This window comes from Stegodyphus dumicola, chromosome 1 (genome assembly GCF_044657685.1).
Source record: "Stegodyphus dumicola isolate Sdum_Otavi_A_Nest chromosome 1, ASM4465768v1".
In the NCBI taxonomy this organism is placed as follows: Eukaryota; Metazoa; Arthropoda; class Arachnida; order Araneae; family Eresidae; genus Stegodyphus; species Stegodyphus dumicola.
In genome coordinates this window covers 51121941-51134775 of record NC_140768.1, presented here as the reverse complement: position 1 = coordinate 51134775, position 12835 = coordinate 51121941, and positions in this window count along the sequence as shown.

The window sequence follows — 12835 nt, the reverse complement described above, 5'->3', positions numbered from 1 at the left end:
CTGATGCATACCATAAATACAAGTACAAACATACTGATGCATGTCTACTAGTGCGTCTAGGTATTAGAAAAGTTTTAACAAAACACAAAGTTACAATAACTTGGAATGCATACGATTTATTTACAGCTAAAACAATACTAAGAATATTGTGAAGGGCAGATTATCAGCATTGTCATTAATGAATTTATTAGATTAATATTTTCCAAACACATAAGGTGAATATTTTTAATTAAAACATCATGCGGAATAGAATTCAAGTATGTTACATCCTTTCTTCGCTTACTATTACTCTCGAAATAATTTTCGATTTGTCAAAATTTAAGCTCCAAAGATACTAAAGTAAAAAATGACTGTGCCTCATCCTGGATTTGAATATGAATCAGCGGTGCATTAATTAGCCTCCACTAAACACCATTTCTTTGACGACAGCCTGTTGTATACATGAATGCTGTCATTTTGCTTTTAGAGAATAAAGCCAAAGTTAATTTTGATAAAGAGAAGGGTGTTTCAGGTATATTGCACTGGAAGTACTGTCAACTGACCAAAAATCTAGGAATCATCAAAATGTATTTTTTACCTTACGCTAAAGTAAAAGTAGCTATTAATTACATTTTTTTCTAAATATTTTTAATCAATTTGAATGCTTTATAAATGCATATATTCGAGTATGTCCGAAGGAAAGTTGCTACGGAAGAAGAGAAAAGGTGCCCGTTTAAAAGCACATTTTAAACCAAAATCGCTTGACAGGCTGGAACGAAAGAGGTTTGTTGTTCCATACCAGTGAAAAGTATCAAAATATAATACCTAGAAATCGCCCTGTAAAGTAGATATTAAAGAACGCGCAGGTAATCCTTTTATGGGAGAAGAGACTGCGTATGAAATTCGCTAGAAGTTTTCATGTTTAGAATATTCGTCAAGCGCGATCTATAGAAAATTTTATTACACTGGCTTTTATACGAGGGTTGCTATTTATATTTCTTGCCTAATCATAAAAAAACAAGACACTTTTGCATGCGTTCCAACCAATTTAAACACTCCGATTGAGGTAACTCCAAAACATGCGTTTTGAATGCGTCAACCACTTCTTCGGGTGTCGCAAATGGCTGGCCACGTAATTTATTTTTGATGTGCGGGAATTAAAGTTATCAGGTGCCAAATCAAGGCTGTATAGTGGGTATATAAGCATTCTGTACCGCGCGGCACATAGGGCAAAATCTGTACTTGTGATTGGATATACTTTCCGATGACATCATTTTATCTTTGTGTAATGACGTTTAGGTGGAATTCTTACAGTTTTTTATTTGTAGAATGACGCACATGAGTGATACGGAAACATGAACATTATCATTTGCATTCTTTGAATAATAATGCCAGACGTAAAAACTGACATGCAGCCTTCTGCAGATGGCATCATGTTTATGAAATTATAAAATCCTTCAAAGATGCTGTTAATACATCAGAAACAGTCTCAAATGCTTAGATTATATAAATAACTGAGTTAATAAATTTAGTGCAATAAACAAAACACATTAGATTACGCTACGATCTCGACTCATATGTAAAGGCATATATGTTGGTAAGTATATTATTATTGAAATTTTGTTCTTTTTCACATTGCAGAAAATATTTCCTTTGCAACTGTATATGTTATTTCTATGTCTTCCACACTTCTAATATTCTGTTGCCTTAAATGAAAGAAAAAAGCGCATTCAGTATATTCACGGAATACACGTGCATAAGAAACTTTCTTCTTTGATAAACACTATTTTTATACAAAGGCACAAAAGATACTACACATTAAAAACTGGGCAATATTTATAAAGCACATATTTATGGGAAATATTCAATTTATACATAGTTATCTCTATTTCTGTGTTCCAAATCTATAGTAGTCTAACCTTAAAAATAAATTTTACTTTTTCAGACTGACTACAAATATCGTGAATTTACTGTGTATGAAGTTAGCCCCTAACGTTTTGCTGTTTGCGAAAACTGACTTGTCTTGTTTTCGGAGATTGCATCTGTAAAGTAATAATATTTAATGAACATAAAACAATGAATTACCTAATAATCACAAAACCTTTAATATGAAGGCTTTTAAATTAAGAATACATTTATTAAAAACCTTTGAACATAATATTAATACGCATTTACGGAGTTAGCGCACTAGAAGAAATACTGATTTTCGTCTCTATGAAATAAAAAGAGCTACATTTTTTATATTAAATTCATCATACTACAATGCCGTAGTAAGAGTAATCCGCAACAAAAATTCAGCGCACATCATTAACGATAATAATCTTTTCGGTACTGCTATCAAAATATAAATAAACAGTATGGAGGTGTATTTTCGAGCACAAGCAAAGGCATTCCTAAGCGTAGAGAAAATGATGTCATCAGAAGCCGTATCAAATCACGGGGATGGATTTTGCCCTATGCGTGTGGCGCGGTACAGAGTGCTTATATACGTACGATGAATGACCCGTCAATTCGATGCTTTGGCCCATACCAATTCGGAATTGACTATTCTACATTGCTGTAACACCACGTGACCTGTAATGTCGGAGAAACAGGCAAACATTTACTTTGATGTGCTTCTTCCTACTTTTTGTTGAATTTGGCTCGTCTTGGGAGATTCATACAGTCACCTGCTGTTTTGTTTCCGGCTCATATTACATACATCCATTATTCGTCACCTGTGTAGATGTTATACACAGCCTTTGATGCACCTTAAATGTATTTTTTCCAATATTTTCTTGTACCAATCGACACGAGCCTTCTTTTGAGCATTTTTCAGATTATGCAGGATCTAACGCGTCAAATCGTTTTTACCTCCAAATGGTTACGTAATATCTTATTAAGGCTTGTCATACAAATGTCCAAAAGATGCTTCAATCTCACGGTATGTCAGATGACGATCTTGCTTTATCAGTTCACGTACAGCATCGATATTTTCTGGCATAACAACCGATTTTAGACGGCCTTCACGGAATTCGACCTGGAGCGAACGTCGACCACGATTGCAATCCATTATACCAATTTTCTGTTTTTTATAGTGCTGTAAAATGGTGTTTTATCGCTGTATAAAGAAGTAAGTTCATCGAGCACTCTTGTCTTGATCATCCACGTCGAAAGTTATCAAACATAATCGCACGAAAATGTTTACATATCAATTCCATTTATTTGCCCGAATTTTTCGTTTGCTGTGTCGCTAAAATGTCATGCATTTGACACTTGTGGGATCACTTCGTTGAACAAGTATAGTTTTCTCTTGAGCTGGGTCTGAGTATGTTTCCTTCTATGAGCAACTGGGATTTTTGGGCATTGATTGAAATTCTCCACTGGGTACACCAAATTTCAATTTCTGGCATAATGTCTTGTAGTTTCTTTACTGCGTGGTTGGCGTTAGCAGACGTCTCAACTAGAGTTGTGTCGTCCGCATAACAGCCTAAGAAGTTATTTCGGTTCAGGTGTGTCCGGGGAAAATTAGTAACATATAGAAGTTACAAAATGGGTTCTAAAATGGACCACTGGGAAACCCCAGCATTAATTTTTCGTATATTAGTAGTATCCTTTCCAATGGAGACCACGAAACTTCGATTGTTAATCAAAGATACAATAAGTTAAATAATCTCTGTGTCAATGTTAAAGTTTATCAGCTTCTAACTAAGCCCCTCATGCCAGACGCGGTCAAAGGTTTTCGCTACGTCCACCATGAGGATGGCAATATTCTTCCTACGGTGCAAAGCGTTTCCACAAAAACCCAAAAGTCGAATAAGTTGTTTGTTGGTGGATAAGTTACTCCGGAATCCGTATTGTGCTGACGGTAGGACGTCAAGGAAGGGCCTAAGCCTGTTCAGAATGAATCGTTCATAAAATTTTCCCCAGACCCGAAAGCAGGCCCTCAGGCCTGGCAGCATCTTTCCAACAATATAACTTTTGCTTGCTGTTAGGCATTGGGGAATTAACTAATACTGAAGGATGCATTTATGACGCTAGTAATCTTCGTGACTACATTCATAGGCATTTTGTTGATAGCGACGCTGCTTATAGCGTCCTACCCAGGTGCTTTCCGCATTTTTAGCTTCTTGATTAAGTCCCTGATTTCGAAAGGCGAGGCATAGTTAATCTGCTTCCTAACGGTGGGCGCATTTAGCCAGTCTTTTACCTTATGGCAGGCTTCATAGACGAAATCCAGTCACGTGGGATCGGATTTGGCATAAACTGCTATTTTAAGTAATCGGCCAGTACTTCATCTTTGTTAGTAAAAGCTATTTTGTCATCTGTAAAAATGGGCTTCGTGCTGTTCGGCTTACGTTTTAAATTGTTTAGGAAAGTCCATAGGGAACCATCCATAGGGCTTAAGCTCAAATTTTTTTTCTTCCCAGGTATCGTTTCTGAATTGCTCAACCCGTTTCTTAATATCCTTGTTTAGACTATTCAGCTCTGTTTTAACGCTAGGACTCCAAGTTAAGTGCCATCTTTTGCGTAGTCGATTGCGCTCTGTGATTAGATTTCTAATGCCCTTGGGCAGCCTGTTCGCATATTTTTCTTTAGTGATGTAGCGTGAGGCGCTATTGGTCGCATTGCTGATGCAGTCAGTGAGATTGTTAATAGCCGTGTGAATGTCTTTTCTAGACTTTAAACTTCCAAGGGCTTGAAGGTTGTTCTGGAGTATCTCCTCGTAGAGCTCTCAATTTGTTATCTTGACTTGTTCATTATTGTATATCTTAGAGGTACCAAGACTCACAACAACTGGAATGTGGTCCGACGTGAGTTCGGGCATGATCTCAAAGGCGATGGGAATTGAAGTGTTAGTAAGCCTGATATCCCAAAATATCAGATCTTCGTAGGATGCTAGGTCTATAGGTATACTCTGCAGATGCATTGATTGGCACTGGATTATTTGAGAGAAAGTTATAAAGTGTCTTTCCATTTTTATTTCGTAAGACGGCAGCCCCACTCTGTATTCTTAGCATTTAAATCACCTGTTGTGATAAACGGCTTATCCATTGGGTAGAAGCAAGAAATAATATTATCATTAAGTCGAGAGTTTGGTGTAAGCAGAGGTGCAGTAAACAGGGAAGAATTCCCATAGAAGGGAAGCTGAACTGCGAACAGTAACTGTTGCCTCTATTTTCTCTAATTAAGCAGGACTGAAGGGTATGGCTGATATAAATAGCGATCCCCCAACTTTGTGACTAATTCTGTCGCACCTGTACGTGCGGTAGTTTGTGATGTTAATATTCCTACTATGTGATGTTGTTTGTGATGTTGTGTGAGTTTACGTAATTAGCGCAACATCAACATCGTGATTAATAAGAAAATTTTGTAATTCCATGATTTTATTTTGAACGCAGTAAGCGTTCGAGAACATTAATACAATAGGAGACTTGTTACTGGTGTGTTTGTCCATTATTGGGTTAAGTGGTAGGTTTGTCTTTAAGAGTTCGCCCTGTCATTGATATGTGCCCCCAAGCAGTGCAGAATTTTGAAATCCCATCTTGGGAAAATGCATGGATCCTGCTTCTTAATGTTTTCAACCATCACGTGAAGGCAAGCACTAACGACATTGTTTACAGACAACTCTTTGCTGAGCAGAGGCGTAAATATAGAAGTTATCTTTTAGTATATACAAATAAATCCAAGTCAAATGATCATGTCGGGATGGCATGTATAATTGAAGATCACATGGAGGGCAGACGCTTGCACCATGCTTTCTCTGTCTTAACATATGAACTAACTGCAATATACTATAGTCTTTTTTACATCTCAAAGCTCTGCCACAAAAAGTTCATAGTTTATACAGACTCTTATAGTGCTCTTAAATCATTAGAAGCTTTTTCCAACACTCAAAATCCAGTAATAGTGGATGTTCTCAAGATTCACATAAACTTAACGAGTCGTGGATATCAAATCCTGTACTGCTGGATTTCCGAGCATGCGGGAATAAAGGGGAATGAGCTGGCAGATCACAGTGAGATGTGCTGTTGAACTGTCCAGTCGCCTCGTCCCTCTTAGAGACATCTGTTGTGTTGTCAAAGAGAAGTTACGAAGAAAATGGCAGCAACGTTGGGATGTTCAGCTTCAAAACAAGTTGAGAAATGTAAAGCCTAGAATTGAGCATTGGGATTTTACTAGAAATCATAAGGAGGAAGTACTTTTGACTCGCCTCAGAATTGTCACACTAGAGTGACACATGACCTTTTGAAAGCTGAGAACGAGCCTGTTTATTCAAATTTGTAATGTTTGTCTATCAGTCGGTCATATTTTAATTGAGTGTCCATGTTTTAATAGTCTAATATTTTAATTCAGTGTCCATGTTTTAATAGTCTTCGTCTGGAATATTTTAATAGCCATGACTTATCTCTCGACCGTTTAATCGGAAGAGAGATTAATTGTAATTAATTTTATTATTTAAAAGAGACTGGCTTTTATTATTTAATGTAACCTGTTCTGAAGATTGTGTATTGTATTTTAATCTGTGCTTTTACCTGGTTTTTATATGACTTGATTCTCTGGATTGGTACATTTGTCTGCCTTTTTTTATTTCTAATTAAATTTCATCGAATTAGATCATCCTACCTCGTATTTGGCGCATTATAATCATCTTCGGTTTCGCGCCAAGAATCTCACTTACTCACTCACCCAAGTTTTAGTAATTCTTCGTCAGAAATATTTTAATAGCTGTGACTTACCTCTCGACCGTTTAATCGGAAGAGAGATCAATTGTAATTTATTTTATTATTTAAAAGAGACTGACTTTTATTATCTAATGTAATCTGTTTTGAAGACGGTGTATTGTATTTTAATGTGTGCTTGTACCTTGTTTTTATATGACTTCATCCTCTGGATTTGGTAAGCAATTTCAAAGCATCAGATATTTATGATTTCATCTACCTCGTGTTTGGAGCATTATAATCATTTTTGGTTTTGCGCCAATAATCTTACACTCACTCACTTAGTTCCAAAAAATACGGCCAATTAGGTCTTAAATACTCGAAAATTCAGTCTGAAAATACAATGGAACCTCGAGATACGAGCACCACTATATATGAGAAATTCCAGATACGAGGAAAATATGAGCGAAAAATTCGTCTCTAAATACTCAAGTGACGAGCAATGAGCCAAGCTGTTGGTATGCGTGGCGCTATTTCCCGATTCGGCTCGACTCGGGAATCCTCTCGTCAAATCACTCAGTGTTCTTCAAATTACGCTTGTGTGTGCTTGTGAATTAATTGTTTTTTACATTTAGTGTGAAAGTAATTTTTTCACGATGCCTCAAAAGAAGACTGTTGCCTCATAGTGCTGCGAAGAAAACGAAGGAAGCTATGGCCGTTGAAATGAAGAAGAAATCATAGATAAACATAAGCGTGGTGTAAGAGTGACGGAATTGGTGAAGGCCGTTGGACATCAATGATCTGCACTATTCTGAAGAAGAAGGAAGCAATTAAGAAACTTGATGTGATCAATGTAATTAACTTTAGGTACTTTTCCGTTTTGCCGGCGCAGGCGATAAAGTCGCCAATAATGGTATAACTGTTGCCAAACGGAATATCTTTGCTGGTAACCGTTTACGCCTCATCTTCAAAACAAGTCGCAGCCATTTCTTATCAGATTGGTTGTTTCTTTCAATACTGGCATACAATTACATAGAATTTTTACAAAGATAGTTAAATTTTATGACCTAAGGCCATTCGCGGTAATTAAGTCAGTTAGGATGCAATCACACGCTCACTCGAAGTCGAAAATATAGAAAAGGCAAAGTCAAGGGTTAAATTCATCAATTCTAATGAGAATGCACTAGCGAAATACAGCCCTGCGGTTTTACATAATTTCTGAGTAAGCTATTCGTACGAATTGAAATAATTCCTGCACTTAAACTTGTATTCCATATTAAGATTTAACTTGAAATTAATGTAGATAATTACTGAATTAGATTTTTGTAGCGTTGTTTTTACGTGAGATGAGATTACTTTGGGAGTCACCTGATATGAACCGGCGAATCAGAGTGTTGAATCATGAAAGCATAGTAAATTCTTAAATTAAAATCTTTTTACAAATTTATTGTCTTTATTTATTGGCTTTTTACAAAATTTTAAACGATATTAAAATGCTTATTGCTTCAAAATAAAAAATTCGTAGACCTAATATTTGTTAACATTTTTTATGTGTATACTTGTATACGGTATGTTGTCACCAATAAAGACTACTTGGCGAGATTTGCGCCGGCGAAACGGAAAAGTACCTAACTTTACTTCCAAGCACCGTCCAAAACTCCTAGAAGATGTTGAGAAGTTATTGTTGGTGTGCATTAACGAGAAGCAGTTAAAATTTTAACTGCTTCTCGTTATTCGGTGTGGGAAGCTATCATAAAGGTAAACTACGGTTATATTATTTAGCAGTGTTATTTATTAGAAAAATTGGTTTTTATGTAGATATTTTTGGGGGTGCGGAACGGATTAACTGGATTTCCATTATTTTCAATGGTGAAGTTTGTTTCTAGATACGAGAAATTCGCTATACGAGCTCAATGCTGGAAAGAATTAAACTCGTATCTCGAGGTTCCACTGCATAAAAGCAGTAGCATATAATACCAGGAGCTCCAAACGTAGCTCTAAATAGGAAGTTCTTTTACTGAGTCATTATTATTGTCACTTGCATTGACTGAAGGATGAATATTAGCTCCATTTTTAGCTTTCTTTCAGAGTGTGACGGCAGTAAGAAAGATTCACAAAATGTTTCATAACTTTCGCCTTATTAGCTTTAGAGTTTTCACATGGAAATTCTTAACACCAAAGCCGTCACATGCTAATTTTGGGTCAAATTTTGTTTTGGAACATGGCAAATTTCAAGAGATTTATCTTTAGTATTTCTTTCATACAAATCAAAATTACAAGTCCTGCAAAATAAGATTTTAAAGGCCATTACCAATGCCCATTATTATGTCTCGAACGAGACATTGCATAAAGACTTAAAGATTGAATACGTGGACCACTACTTGCATAGAATGAACACTAATTTCTTCACCAAGGCTCAAAATTATACACACATGCAAATATTTTAAAGTCTTTGATTATTACGTACTAGAAGAAGATTATAATATTAGGCCCTTCACCAGGCACCTCACCAGGGATTTAAACTTCCCGACCTAATCTATCTCCTAGGTTTTCTTGATTCTATACTGATACACTTAGGTATTTTCAGTATGTTTTCAAATTTAGACATGCATTAATGTTTGTATATAGCTGTAAATAGCTTGATTTTGTATAGAGATTAATTTTATAAATAGCTTGTCAAGTATTATACTTATCGGAAATTCCTAAATTTTGTCTTGTACTTTCACTTCAAGATTCGCGTTACTTCCTTTTAGCTTATAGAAATTGTCAGGCTCGCCGCGGTACTCCTCTCCATTGTTTGCGCTCACTTGTTGTAGTTTGGCTTAACAAGTCCAACGACAGTATATATCTCGTTGCACAAGTCTTGGTCAAAAAAGTCTGTGTAAAGAAGGAAAGGCTCCATAGACGTAATGTTAACCAATTTGTCTTCTACACCGCTAGAAAGAAGAGGGACGATTCGCCAAGGGATTTGGCGACGGAACCTGTTGGCGAGAATTTCCCCCTTTGTGATGTACCTGGCCGAGACTTTGCACCTCCGCCACGTGTACAAGAAATTGAGGAATACGAGTTAAGATGAATTGTTCTTTGACTTTTCGCGATAATTTAAACTCGATTTTCGTGCTTTTTTGCTTTACTAGTTGAACTTGTATTATCCATATCGCAGTTTGATGCCTGATTTTAAATCTGTCAATATGTAGGGATAAAAAATGGAGTCACACAGGTTTAAACTCTTGATAAACGTGACCGTCGAACCTGTTCGAACTTCGACATCAGCTTCGACGCTTTTTGGCGGCAGATATTTCACGCACGCGCAGTTGTGTCCCTTTTCGTTCGGAGGCAGCCACTCCTGCTGCTGCGAAGCTTTCCTTCTTAACAATACATATTCTTTGTCTTGGTGATGCACGGTCACCCCCTTCTCTTTACCTTTGACTTTTCAACCATCCGTCCTGACGGTCCTATGTCATCGGCCTTCTAATGGCAACTAATCACAGAGCCGGGTACATCGCGCTTTGCGCAATATCCCGGCGATACTGATACCGACTATACAAATGTTTCTATGTTTTTTTCGGAGACTAAGGTTTCCTTTTCAAAATCTGATGTATTCAGGTTCACATCTATGCTTCTTAATTTGGTTAAGATTCGCCCAGTGTATTAAATATTTTATTGCATTACTTTTAATTTTATTTTATTTAAAAATTTCTTAGGAAAGATTGACATAATATTTTAACATTTACTTTCGGAAATTCTTTAAGACTCTTCATCTCAAACTTGCGGTAAGCAGATGTGGGCCGTTACTACATTGTATCCTATCTAATAGTTGCATTTATTAAGTTTGATTATATAACAAAAGTGCTTCCATTTAAAAAAGTAGAGAGCAGATTCAGAGCCTAAATTTAGCTAAATTTCAGTTACTTTTTCAGTGGGGTCCAGTATCCCCAAATATATGCAACTACACAAACATTCACTATTGTGAATTTCTGATAAGATCAGTTTTTCAACAATTTCCCTCCCTCCTTTTTTTATCCCTCTTCTGTTGGCATGTTTTTGAATTGAATGAGATGAATACTTTTTTTCTTGACTCTTTTTACAGGAATGGGGAAAAATATTATTTGAAATTTTTTTTCCGAAAATATTTCTTTCGCACGTATCTCGGAAAGTCCACATTTGATTTAGAAGAAAAGTGGAAGGCAAACATGATTTATTTACCTTAAAAAAAAAAAAAAAAAAAAAAAAAAAAAAGATGGATACCTCCATGCTTCCTTGAGTTACGCTGTTGTTTGCGTGCCTGTCATGGAAGTATGTTTTTGACAAAATTCAAGTGCAGCGCTTTATATTGCAGCTTATTGCCCAGTATTATTACACCCGGAAGCAAACATATAATCCTCAGAACTGATGAAATGTTTTAACTTTGCTTCTGCCTTCGACGGTTAGGAAAGAACAAAAAAATAATATTTAGCATGCATTCTTTAAGTAAAACTGAGATATTTTCTTTATACAAAAGGGTTATACTCATAACCTACAAAATTTTCACTTAACTAAAGCAGAGCATTCCTCTGAAACATTTCATATCAAAACAGCCTAAGAAACCTTTTTTACAATTTATATGTGAAACATTTCTGAGCATTCTTTAGTCTCCAAAGAAATCTGTCAGTCGCTATTAAATAACATTTAAAAGCTAAATTAATAGCCAAAGAAAGACTGGTATAATAAACATGTAATCTCTCTATATATAAAGAATAATGTCTGTTTGTATGTTTTTTGTTTGCTCGCGATACACTCAGTGACTACTATAGGTATAGTCACCAAATTTTCTACAATGTTTTTCTGGGTCCTGGAAAAAGTCAACGTCCGCTTCCCCCACCCCCTCAAAAAATTAAATATACATATATTTTACGAGAGTTTAACGAACTTCTGATTAAAATCTCAGCGACCTGAAATCTTTGCCTTGCCACTCTGCAAAAGCGTAAGAGCGTCTTTAGCAATCTTTAGCAATTATGCTTTTAAGCAAGAAGAAAGGAGATGAGGACTTTGGCGAACGCCCTTTCCTCCAGTCCGTGAGGCTTGGTAAGTTGATATATATATGTTTCAAATTTACTCAGAATACTCGGTGATAAAAAAAAATTGTGTTGCCACTCGGGAAAACGCCAGACGATCAAATATTAGTTTGTCTCGGATTAAATAAAAAATCGGCTATTTAAGGGGAATGTGTTGCTATTTAAGGAGAGCGCGGCTATTTAAGTGTGTTATCCTTCAGCAAAGGGTAAAATATTTAATTTTTCACGCAATAACACGCACGCATCAATATGCCTGTTATTGCACAAAACGCATTTTCTTTCCTTTTTGAAAGTGAATTTGTAATAGTCGTCACAAAGCGTTACTTTTGCTGTGAAATAAATTATACCACTAGAGCGAAAATCGGTTGCTTGATTTGCTCCTTAAACATAACATCCTGCGTAAGAGATCGGAACAGACTGAGAGACGACTGAGAGTTTCTGAGAAAGCGTAACAGACAATAATTAGAGAAGGATTACTGTGGTATCGTTCTCTCTGTTGTTATACTCTCAATCTAACTTAACTGGCATCGGGTACTTCCGCCATATATAAATAAAAACAACCTATGTAGAATTAAGTCTCGTTTAAGAACCCGGAAATCTCGCAGTTGTTGAGATCCTGAACTTGAGGACGATGAAAGGAAAAATTAGTACGAGCTCCACGAAACATGACGTCTCTTGAAAACGAGAAGCAATTTTAGAGACTTTTAATGATTAGTTTTTTTTATGTGTGGCAACGTTATCTGTATTCCATGAATTTGTTTCGAGTTGTAGCTTTCATTTTGGTTTCAGATGTAAACATTGAATTTAAATAAAAGATTTGGAATCTTCTGTTTAGAGTATGACATATGCCTCAGTTCCGGGCATGCAGGAAATATTTGTAATTAGAGTCTACTATGTTATTATTATTATTATTATTATTTTTGAGCGGAAGGCATATATATACAGTCAACTTCTGATTAAGCGGAGCAATGCCTGGATTGACTTTCACGATTAACTCATAATCTCAGTTAATCGGAGGGCAGTGCAAAAATAAAGGAAAATAGGACTAACTCAGATTAGAATAAACAGAAAAATATTGTTAATAATTTATCCGTATTTTTAAGCTGAAGAATAACTTCATTAGGTTAAGCAATCTAAATTAGCATACAAAAAATTTATTAA